Below are 12381 nucleotides of genomic sequence, written 5' to 3'. Positions count from 1 at the left end.
TCAGCCTGCTTTATTTCTGAGGGTGTTCCTCTTTGATTAAATTGTGTGTTCCATGTGTCCCCAAAAATCTAATTTCCTCTTTGGTTCATTGACGGACACAGCTCCTGATTTTCATGACCATTGGGTTATATAAACAGCCCCCTACAGGAATAGGACACTGGGCAGGGGGTATACTTCCTCTCTCTGCTATAGGTACTCAGTTTTCTTCTAACTAGTCAGGAGTAAGGACCTAGTTCCTTGCTGGGATCTCTGGTCCTGGCAATATTTTCTCCTTGATTTTTCCTGTGAGATCTCCAATCAACTGCCGGATTGGGTGACGGGCTGGATAATCTACCGTATTTTCCGGCGTATAAGACGACCCCCCCCTAATTTTCATCTACCGGTAATACTTATACTTCGGTTACCTTGGAGATATTATACTCGGCGTATAAGACGACCCCCCATTTTTGGGGGATTTTTTTGAGGTTCAAAAGTAGTCTTATACGCCAGAAAATACAGTAGATTCAGTATATGAAATAGAGATAATCAGCGCTCAGATCCTTAAAGATGGTGGACCACCCAATAATTGGAAGAATAAATATGTAAAACACGTAGTAACAGATGTAGTAAAAAAAATTGATGATGCAGCAGTATAAAAAAATCACAATAAATATCCGCAGTGTAGTATAAAAGATGCCATGATCAGTTAACGGTCATAAATGGATAGAATAAATGCATAAAAAGTATACTATAGATAGAATAAAGTGATAAGTGCAGAAATGGTGATAAACTACTAAGCACCAGTAGCTGAAAATGTGACGGTGATTCAGCTACATAAAATAAGTATAGACAAAATATAAATCCAAATGTGAAATATAGTGAAGATATTGATGGAAAAAAAAATTAACACTATAAATCCAGAAAGTCTCAATAAAATAAATTATATATAGATATATTCATGTGCTAATATATACAAGTGCTGATATTAAACGTGAATCAATGAAGTGCTAGAAAGTCCATAAAAAAATTTAGTGACTATAAGAAGATGATTCCGGTGAATAAGTAGAGTGCTCAAACATCCAAAAAAAGATCAAGTGGCTAAAAAGATAAAACAATAATTCCGGTGACAGCCAGGTGCAGTGGTAGGTGAGCTAAAAAAATCCAGCATTGAGTGTAATGGCCGCTCACCTCCATTAACACTCAAATGAGCGTTTAGTTGCAATCGTTCACCATATAGGACCTCTTGATCTTCTCCAGTAAGTATAATGCTTATATATGCCGACAATCTTATGGTATTCTCCAAACAATATGCAGTGCTTTAAGGTGTGTGTGTGTGTGTATATATATATATATATATATATATATATATATATATATATATATATATATATATATATATATATATATATATATATATATACACATATACATACATACACATTATATATATATATATATATATATATATATATATATATATATATGGGTCTCAGCAATGGTAAACTGTATAATCCTTTTCTTTTTTTTTTTTTTTTTTTTTAACGCAGGTTAAGTTACAGTATAGCTGTGAAGTGCTGTTCTGTCGTTCCCCCTGCAAATAATAAATTGCTTCCTACTATCCCTGTCTGTTCTGAAACAAAACAGCCGACAGGGACGCTTGGTCTCAAACAGGTAAAAAAAAAAATTTATAATCCTTTCCTTTTTTAAGCGATATCCTCCTTTAACCACGGTATGTCATCAATTTCTGGGACATTCACTCATTGCGATTGAAATATAAGAGGGAAACTCTCATGGTGCAGTAAATCAGGGTAAAATTTTAATCAAAAAATGCAGATAACTTGCAGTTAGATACAGGAAGATGCGTAGAACAAACACAGAACCGCCGAGGGTAGTCAACCCCTTGAGAAAGTCACGTGGTTTGTGACGCAACGCGTCGGGAGAAGCCGTGGTGACGTCACTTCCGGTCTACGGCCGAGACCGGAAGTATCGGAGTAATACCGCATCAAAAAATGCAGATAACTTGCAGTTAGATACAGAAGGATGCGTAGAACAAACACAGAACCGCCGAGGGTAGTCAACCCCTTGAGAGTCACGTGGTTTGTGACGCAACGCGTCGGGAGAAGCCGTGGTGACGTCACTTCCTGTCTACGGCTGAGACCGGAAGTATCGGAGTATACCGCATCAGCGGTTCTGTGTTTGTTCTACGCATCTTCCTGTATCGAACTGTAAGTTATCTGCATTTTTTGATTAAAATTTTACCCATATTTACTGCACCATGAGAGTTTCCCTCTTATATTTTAATCGCAATGAGTGAATGTCCCAGAAATTGATGACATATCGTGGTTAAAGGAGGATATTGCATAAAAAGGAAAGGATTATACAGTTTACCATTGCTGAGACCCATATATATATATATATATATATATATACCTTGAAGTACTGCATATTGTTCCAGAATACCATAAGATTGTCGGCATATACAGGTCCTTCTCAAAAAAAATGAGCATATTGTGATAAAGTTCATTATTTTCTGTAATGTACTGATAAACATTAGATTTTCATATATTTTAGATTCATTACACACAACTGAAGTAGTGCAAGCCTTTTATTGTTTTAATATCGATGACTTTGGCTTACAGCTCATGAAAAACCCAAAATTCCTATCTCAAAAAATTAGCATATCATGAAAAGGTTCTCTAAACGAGCTATTAACCCAATCATCTGAATCAACTAATTAACTCTAAACACCTGCAAAAGATTCCTGAGGCTTTTAAATACTCCCAGCCTGGTTCATTACTCAAAACCGCAATCATGGGTAAGACTGCCGACCTGACTGCTGTCCAGAAGGCCATCATTGACCCCTCAAGCAAGAGGGTAAGACACAGAAAGAAATTTCTGAAGGAATAGGCTGTTCCCAGAGTGCTGTATCAAGGCACCTCAGTGGGAAGTCTGTGGGAAGGAAAAAGTGTGGCAGAAAACGCTGCACAACGAGAAGAGGTGACCGGACCCTGAGGAAGATTGTGGAGAAGGACCGATTCCAGACCTTGGGGGACCTGCGGAAGCAGTGGACTGAGTCTGGAGTAGAAACATCTAGAGCCACCGTGTACAGGCGTGTGCAGGAAATGGGCCACAGGTGACGCATTCCCCAGGTCAAGCCACTTTAGAACCAGAAACAGCGGCAGAAGCGCCTGACCTGGGCTACAGAGAAGCAGCACTGGACTGTTGCTCAGTGGTCCAAAGTACTTTTTTCGGATGAAAGCAAATTTTGCATGTCATTCAGAAATCAAGGTGCCAGAGTCTGGAGGAAGACTGGGGAGAGGGAAATGCCAAAATGCCTGAAGTCCAGTGTCAAGTACCCACAGTCAGTGATGGTCTGGGGTGCCATGTCAGCTGCTGGTGTTGGTCCACTGTGTTTTATCAAGGGCAGGGTCAATGCAGCTATCAGGAGATTTTGGAGCACTTCATGCTTCCATCTGCTGAAAAGCTTTATGGAGATGAAGATTTCATTTTTCAGCACGACCTGGCACCTGCTCACAGTGCCAAAACCACTGGTAAATGGTTTACTGACCATGGTATTACTGTGCTCAATTGGCCTGCCAACTCTCCTGACCTGAACCCCATAAAGAATCTGTGGGATGTTGTGAAGAGAAAGTTGAGAGACGCAAGACCCAACACTCTGGATGAGCTCAAGGCCGCTATCGAAGCATCCTGGGCCTCCATAACACCTCAGCAGTGCCACAGGCTGATTGCCTCCATGCCACGCTGCATTGAAGCAGTCATTTCTGCAAAAGGATTCCCGACCAAGTATTGAGTGCATAACTGAACAGAATTATTTGAAGGTTGACTTTTTTTGTATTAAAAACACTTTTCTTTGTCGGATGAAATATGCTAATTTTTTGAGATAGGAATTTGGGTTTTCATGAGCTGTATGCCAAAATCATCAATATTAAACCAATAAAAGGCTTCACTACTTCAGTTGTGTGTAATGAATGTAAAATATATGAAAGTCTAATGTTTATCAGTACATTACAGAAAATAATGAACTTTATCACAATATGCTCATTTTTTGAGAAGGACCTGTATTAGCATTATACTTACTGGAGAAGATCAAGAGGTCCTATATGGTGAACGATTGCACCTAAACGCTCATTTGAGTGTTAATGGAGGTGAGCGGCCATTACACTCAATGCTGGATTTTTTTTTTAGCTCACCTACCACTGCACCTGGCTGTCACCGGAATTATTGTTTTTATCTTTTTAGCCACTTGATCTTTTTTTGGACGTTTGAGCACTCTACTTATTCACCGGAATCATCTTCTTATAGTCACTACATTTTTTTATGGCCTTTCTAGCACTTCATTGATTCATGTTTAATATCAGCACTTGTATATATTAGCACATATCTATATATATATATATATATATATATATATATATATATATATATATAATATTTTGAGACTTTCTGGATTTATAGTGTTAATTTTTTTTCATCAATCTCTTCACTATATTTCACATTTGGATTTATATTTTGTCTATACTTATTTTATGTAGCTGAATCACCGTTACATTTTCAGCTACTGGTCCTTAGTAGTTTATCACCATTTCTGCACTTATCACTTTATTATATCTATAGTATACTTTTTATGCATTTATTCTATCTATTTATGACCGTTGACTGATCATGTCATCTTTTATACTACACTGCGGATATTTTTTTACTGCTGCATCATCAATTTTTTTTTTACTACATCTGTTACTACGTGTTTTACATATTTATTCTTCCAATTATTGGGTGGTCCACCCATCTTTAAGGATCTGAGCGCTGATTCTCTCTATTTCATATATTATTGTGGTATGTGGTGACTACTGAATTGGCTGCTTAGTCCTTGGTGTTCCACTATTTATAAATAATTTGTTTTTTCGTCTCCTACGTCTTATACCTACTGGTAGCGCATAGGTTTATCCCTTTTACAATCTAGATTCAGTGGTCACCCCAGTCTGGCCAGCGAGCGCGCACAGACCTCAGCTCTGCGTTAGGTCGGCCGCGACACAGCCCCAATGGACAAGGGCTGGTCTACGAGTTAAATGCCTCGCAAGGTCGCATATGACTGGGTCTCAGCCCGAGACGCAGCGTTCCTCCTGGCCGACAGCCCCCCATTTAAATGGAGAGGAGGTTCTGGTTCTGGCTACTGGTATGGTGGCTAACTGCCCCCTTTCCCCCTGGAGGGGTTTTGGGGGTGGACATGGGCCCCTCCTTGGGATGGTCGGACCTTCAGGTTCCTGTCAGGCGCCTCCCCATCCTACCTACCATCCTATTCGGGTCCCAACCATCTATTGATGCACTGACGGTGGTCCTGTAGTTCTGTAGGTACCGGTTGGAGGTGGCTTTGGGGCAATGGGCTAGCAAAGAGCGCTCCCGCCTTCCCCTGCCTCATCTGTCTCATCAGATCCTGAATCTGATTTAGCCGCCGTGGACGTGGGTCACCCTACTGGGTCTGTGACCACACTCCTGGAGTCCTCAGATAGGCAGGATGATTCCTCCACATCTGCAACCGCGCACGAAAAGGCGCTGGTGGAAGCACTGATTGTATCCGTGCATGAGACCTTGGAGATGGAGGACGCAGCTGCGACGGTGGCGCAGGTTTCACTTTGGCACTCACAAGCCATCTAGAGCGGCAAAGGTGTTTTCTTTCCCTGCCTATTTTGACAGAATTGTCGCTAAAGAGTGGGGACGACCAATGCGTCCGCTCGGGGTCCCTAAGCAATTTACTAGGCGTTAACCCCTATAAGGAGTCCCTTATTAAGAAGTGGACTGTTTCATCGGTGGTGGACCCTCTGGTTTCCAGATTGAACAAGGCAACCATGATTCTGGTTGAAGAGTCCCTGGCCTTTTCAGGATCCGGCTGACAGGAAGGCGGAGGCTGTGGCCCGCAATATGTACACTTTGGCTGGTTCAGCACTGAGGCCGGTAGTCACCATTGCCCTGGTGTCACAAACTGACCAAGAGGGCTAAGCTTTTACACCACGATCTGGAGGGAGAACAGCTCCCCGCTGCCTTTGCTGAGCTGGCAGACCAGCTTGTCCAGGGGCTGCAGTTTCTGTAGCTCAGCTCCGTTTCGGTAGTGGTCCTTCTGCGTGTCTTTTGGCTTAAATACTGGTCTGCGGACCTGACTTCTAAAACGGCTTTGACTGATCTCCCCTTTCAAGGGGATCGGCTGTTTGGGGCTACCCTGGATGACATCATTAAAAGGTCTCACAGGGGGAAAGAGTACTTTTCTTCCACAGGCTACTAAGGACAAGGAACCTCGTCATAGACTTAGGCCCTCCTTCTTGGCTCGTAAGAAGTTTTTTCGGCCCTCAGGATCAACTAACAAGGGCTCAAAGCCTTTCAGGGCCTCATCTGGAGGATCCAAGCGAACCTGGTCTGACTAGCCGAGAGTGGGCTTCTCCAGACCCGTCGACAAGGCTCCTTCAGCATAAGGGTGCGCCCTCACCCGTATTGGGGGTGGGGAGACGTCTTTGCTGGTTTCCAGACTCATGGACTTCCCTGGTACATGACAAGTGGGTCCACAAAGTCATTCGGTACAGCTACAAGACCTGTTACTTCAAGGGGTGATTGTCCCGGTTCTGACTTTGGAACGTTTTCAGGGTTTTTACTCAAACCTGTTTACGGTTCCCAGGAAGGAAGGCAACGTGCATCCAATCCTGGACCTCAAGACGCTGAACTGGTTTGTGCGGGTGCAGAATGTCAGGATGGAGTCCAATCGCACAGTGGTGGCATCCCTGCATTAGGGAGATTTTCTTGCCTCTATTGACATCAAGGATGCTTACATTCACATTCCAATATGTGAATACCTGCGCTTCCTCCGTTTTTTTAGTTTGTGGCGTTACCCTTTGGTCTTGCCTCTGTTCCTCGGGTCTTTACAAAAGCGTTAGCCCCAGTGTTAGCATTGTTACGCCAACAGGGGATCGTGGTACTCATACTGCTCTGGTGGAAAACCTGTAAATCGCCATACGAACTCTGCGGAAGATTGGCTGGATTCTGAATTTCCAAAAGTCTGCTCTGACTCTGGACTCGGCCTTAACCAGTGTGCTCCTTCCTCTGGGAAAACTCCAGAAATTGCAGGCTGCCATTCATCTCTTGCTGTCCAGCAGATGGTCATCCCTCCGGACTTGCATGCGGGTGCTGGGCCTGATGGTGTCCACCTTTTGAGGCGGTTCTGTTTGCACAGTTCCATCCGAGGTCCCTGCAAAGTGAGATTCTGGCCAAATGGGACAAGACTCCGCAGTCTCTGGACAATCAGATCCGGCTGACTCGGGGAATGAAGGAGTCCCTGATATGGTGGCTTCTTTCCCTGGCACTTCGGCTGGGCAAATCCTTCCTCCCCTTGTATTGGACAGTGGTCACCATGAATGCCAGGCTGTCCGGCTTGGGAGGCGGCGTCCGGAAAAATTCTGCTTAGGGGATCTGGACACTGGAAGAGTCCAGACTACCGATCAATGTCTTGGAACTCCGAGCACTCAGACTGTGTCTGGACCATTGTACGGTTTGTCTTCCGGCATGTCCAGTGCGCATTTAATCGGACAATAGGGCTGTGGCTTATGTCAATCACCAAGGGGGCACAAAAAGTGTCCCGGCAGCTCTGAAGGTAGCCAGCATTCTAAGGTAGGAAGAACGGTTCATTTCAGCCGTCTCCACCATACACTTTCCCGGGGTGGAAAACTGGCAGGCGGATTACCTCAGTCGGCAGGCGTTGGACCAAGGGTAGTGGTCCCTTCATCTGGAGTTGTTTCATCTGTTGATGTCTCGGCTCAACAAAAAGGTGCAAAGGTTTGTGGCTTCCTCTTATCGGGGGGGGGGGGGGGGGTTGAACAGAAATTAGCCTTAAGTACCATCAAGGGCCAGGTGTCGGCTTTGGCGGTCTTCTTCAAACGACCCTTTGGCCATACACTCCCTGGTGCGTAACTTTCTTCAAGGGGTCCGACATTTGGTTCCTCCAGTTCGGTCTCTGTTGCCACCTTGGGACCTCAATTTTGTGCTTTTGGTCCTCCAGAAGCCTCCCTTTGAGAATCTTCGAGAGATTTCCTTGCTTACGCTGTCTCAGTAGGTGGCTTTTATGGTGACTATCACCTCTGTGCGCAGGGTGTCGCAACTGGTGCGTTATCCTGTCGTTCACCTTACTTGGTGATTCACAGAGATAAGGTGGTTCTTCACCCCTGTCTGTCATTCCTCCCAAGGGTTGTCTCTAACTTTCATTTGAATGAAAACATTGTGTTGCATTCCCTGTGCCCCAGACCAAAACATCTGAAGGAAATTGCCTTGCATGGCTTGGTTGGGGTCTGGGCAATTAGGGTGTACCTGGCAGCTACGGAGTCTTTTAGGAAGTCAGACTCACTATTTGTGCTCATGGATGGGCCTCAGAAAGGGTTGTCCACTTCCTCTGCGACCATTTCCAGATGGATGAGACAGACAGTGTATCAGGCCTATTCCATCAAGGGTCAGGTTCCTCCTTTTTCTGTCAAGGCGCACTCTACTCGCGCACTTATTGCCTTTTGGGCTTTCCGTCATCAGGCATCAGTGAGGCAGGTTTGCAAGGCAGCCACCTGGTCGTCAGTGCACACTTTAACAAAGTTCTATAGTGTGGATGTTTGGATGCTTCTTTTGGCCACAAGGTTTTGTAGGCTGCTGTTTAGGGGACCTGATCTTCTTTGAGAATGTATTGTTTTTTTCAGGTGGGCTCCAGTTGTTTTTCGGTAGAGCTCCTGTTGCCTGGTTGGCTATTTAGCCTTGGAAATATTTTTGCTGTTCCCTTCCCTCATGTTAAACACTGCTTTGAATGTCCGAAGATTTCAGGAGCGGTGTCCATCAATGAACAAAAGAGAAAATGACATTTTTGACTTACCGTGAAATCCATTTCTCTGATGTTCATTGACGGACACAGCACCCACCCCTCTGTGGAGTTGTAATTCTTCTAACACTGCTTGTAACAAAAATGAGTAACTATAGCAGAGAGAGGAAGTATACCCCTTGGGACTGCCCATAGGCGTAGCCAGTTTTTCTGCCTAGCGTCCTACTCCTGTAGGGGGGCAGTATAACCCAATGGTCATGAAGATCCGGAGCAGTGTCCGTCAATGAACATCAGAGAAATGGATTTTACAGTAAGTCAAAAATCCTAATATTTTGGATTGAGTTGTTCAGGGATAGCTATGCCACACCAAAGCTCACCACTTTACCTCCCCACCGCTCTTTTCCTCTGAGACGGAAATCCAAGGGTTGATAAAATCGTCATCCTTGCATAGCTTGGTGGGGGAAGGTTTCAAAAGACTGTCATTTTGTCCATTGATTCTCTTGATAGGTAAACTGTTTTACTCATATGTAGGGCATGGTGTATCTCAGGACTGCATGACCTTGCCTGTTTGTCTAAATCAGGGTTCTCCAAGCAAAGGGCCAGTTTACAGTCCTTCAAACTTTAGAGTGGTTGGACTGTGGCCAGGGGGGAGTAGAAAATGTCCTAGTGTTGCTGGAAGTAAAAAGTGTCCCTTCTTTGGTATTAGTGGGAGGAACGTTTCCCCCGTCGGCGGTGGCGGTGGGAGGAACGTTTCCCCCTGTCGTCGGCGGTGGGAGGAACGTTTCCCCTCTGTCGTCGGCGGTGGGAGGAACGTTTCCCCTCTGTCGTCGGCAGTGGGAGGAACGTTTCCCCCTGTCGTCGGCGGTGGGAGGAACGTTTCCCCCCGTCGTCAGCGGTGGCAGTGGGCGGAACGGTTCCCCCGACCAGAAACCACTGGTCTAAATCATTCATTGGAGAGTTTTTGAGTGTTTTGGGGTTTGAGTCACAACACAGGCTATTCATAGTAAAGTATCACAAATGTATATTCGTGCTTAGATGGCTGAAGGCAGTAAATAATTTTTTTATATTTACATTTTTAAAAAATCAGAAAACGCTGCACAATAAATTAAACAAAAATTAGTCTGCGCAGTCCTAAAACAATAAAACAGCTGGTTGCAAGCTAACCACAACACTACTACAATAATATAATTCCTAAAAATCAGTGTAGAGCTACCCAAATATTATAAATGAAAAATCCAAATTAAAATTCAAATAAAATATGTAGCTGTAACGGAACCGCGACCCACACTGTTTGTGGGCTTCTGTCGGTATACGGCTTCATCCAGCCTTGAACATAGAAACTGTATCAGATATTCCAGCCGCCCTACATACAAAACAAGCCTGAACTTAGCTTGTATGGGTCTGAAAACAACTTACTCCTTTATTGAACAAGAAACATAATTTTTATATACTTGAGAAATATGTCAGTCACTACATGAACTATGATCCAAATATTTACCCAAAACATCACACAATGGTTGGATAACAAGGTACAGCTGGCTCATGGCTAATCCCATCTAGACAAGGTTATCATTACCATGCTAATTAACTCAGCACACTTAAATCAGACTGGAAGACCAGACTGCCGGCAACAAGACTAAAACAAAATACAAAATAAAACATTATTAGAAGAGAAAATCAGCATAATTACGATGTGTGGAAGACAGGCCGTTGAGCTGATATTAGCATCTTCTAGGCGTCTGACTGTGTGAAGCCTTATTGGCAATAGCCAGCTAGGCCTAGCGTCCCAGAGTCTTCATATATTCTTTGAGACATATTGTTGACAAATATTACTGTCCCATTTGAGTAATCCAAACCATATACTCAGTGTCCATTAAGTCCATCATTTTCTTGGCCACCCTGTGTCCCTAATAGACACAGGGTGACTTACATAAAAGAGGGGCCTAGGGACCTGAGACAGGGATTTCCCAACCTCTCTAAGGTAAGCTGGGTTCCCCAGGTCCCCCAACCAAAGTGACTACCGTCATAGTAGCAAATCAGCATAAAGATACCATCAAACTAATCATACAAAACGTGCAGCATGCATACTAGAATGACCGTGCGCAACTCTTCATAGGACATTTGTGTGAAAAACAAACCAAATCCAATGTGTAAAAAAAGTCCAAAGTGATCCATTTCCTTTAAAAGTAAACCATTCGTGATCTTCTCCCCAGACTTCCCAGTATGCTATGAACAAAAACATTCCACCTCGTGGCATATAAATCTGCTCACCTCAAGGTAGTGATCTCAGTGGTTAAGAGGTCAAAATCGCAGGTTCCCCAGCTGGGGTATAAATGATGGTAGGATTTTCTCTATCCCTGCTCCAAAGATCATCCCCAGCTCATGACCCAGGTATAGGAACATAAAAACAGTAGGGAACTAACTAATAGTGCTCACTGATGGGCTTTTTATTAAAAACAAGTAAATGTATAAAAACACCCTCGCAAATAGAAAAGAAAATCACTGCTCCGCATCATAATAAATAAATAAATAAATATATATATACACACACACTTACACACTCCATTAGATATGAATCAACTCCTACAGACCGTTCGTTGACTGCAAGATATCCTATGTCCGGCCCAGTAAGTGTGCAATGCTCTGCCCCCTATGTGTGTTAGGTAAACAATTCTACTGAAGTCCCAGTTGGCGGACGTAACACATGAGTAGTGCTGCCCTGTTTTATATGATTTATATCAGTGGTCTCCAAACTGTGGCCCCTTGCTTTCCTTTATTTAGCCATTGGAGCACTATTTCTCCCACTGATACGAGGCACTATTCTTCCCACTGACACCAAGGATTGAGCACTACTTCTCCCACTGACACCAATGATGGGGCGTTATTCCTCCCGCTGACACCAATGATAGGGCACTATTTCTCCCGCTGACACCAATGATGGGGCACTATTCCTTGCATTGACACCAATGATGGGGCACTATTCCTTGCATTGACACCAATGATGGGGCACTATTCCTTGCATTGACACCAATGATGGGGCACTATTCCTCCCACTGACACCAATGATGGGACACCATTCCCCTCACTGATGCTAATGATGGGGCGCTATTCTTCCCACTGACACCAATAATGGGGCGTTATTCCTCCTGCTGACACCAATGATAGAGCACTATTTTTCCTGCGGACACCAATGATGGGGCACTATTCCTCCCGCTGATACCAATGATGGGGCACTATTCCTCCCACTGAGACCAATGATTCCTGCTGCTGACGCCAACGATGGAGCACTATTCCTACTACTGATGAAAATGGTGGGACACTATTCCTCCCATTGACACCAATAATGGGGTGCTATTCCTTCCACTGACACCTATGATGGGGCTTTACTCCTCCCACTGACACCTATGAGTGGGCACTATTTCTCCCACTAACACCAAGGATGGGGCACTTTTCCTCCCGCTGACACCAACAATGGAGCACTATTCCTCCCACTGTCAATGGTGGGACACTATTCCTGGCGGAGCTCTATACCGCCCACTGATACCAATGAT

The 12381-nt window shown here is 44.2% G+C and overlaps 1 protein-coding gene across 1 annotated transcript in view; it reads left to right on the top strand.

The window, feature by feature from the left end:
* BPTF (bromodomain PHD finger transcription factor) overlaps positions 1-12381 on the top strand; it is a 109017-nt gene that overhangs the window by 44695 nt on the left and 51941 nt on the right. The gene's annotated exons all lie outside the window — the stretch shown is intronic.

The sequence above is a fragment of the Pelophylax lessonae genome (assembly GCF_965119305.1).
Source record: "Pelophylax lessonae genome assembly, chromosome: 11".
Lineage (NCBI taxonomy): Eukaryota > Metazoa > Chordata > Amphibia > Anura > Ranidae > Pelophylax > Pelophylax lessonae.
This window is presented reverse-complemented; position numbering and strand designations above follow the sequence as displayed.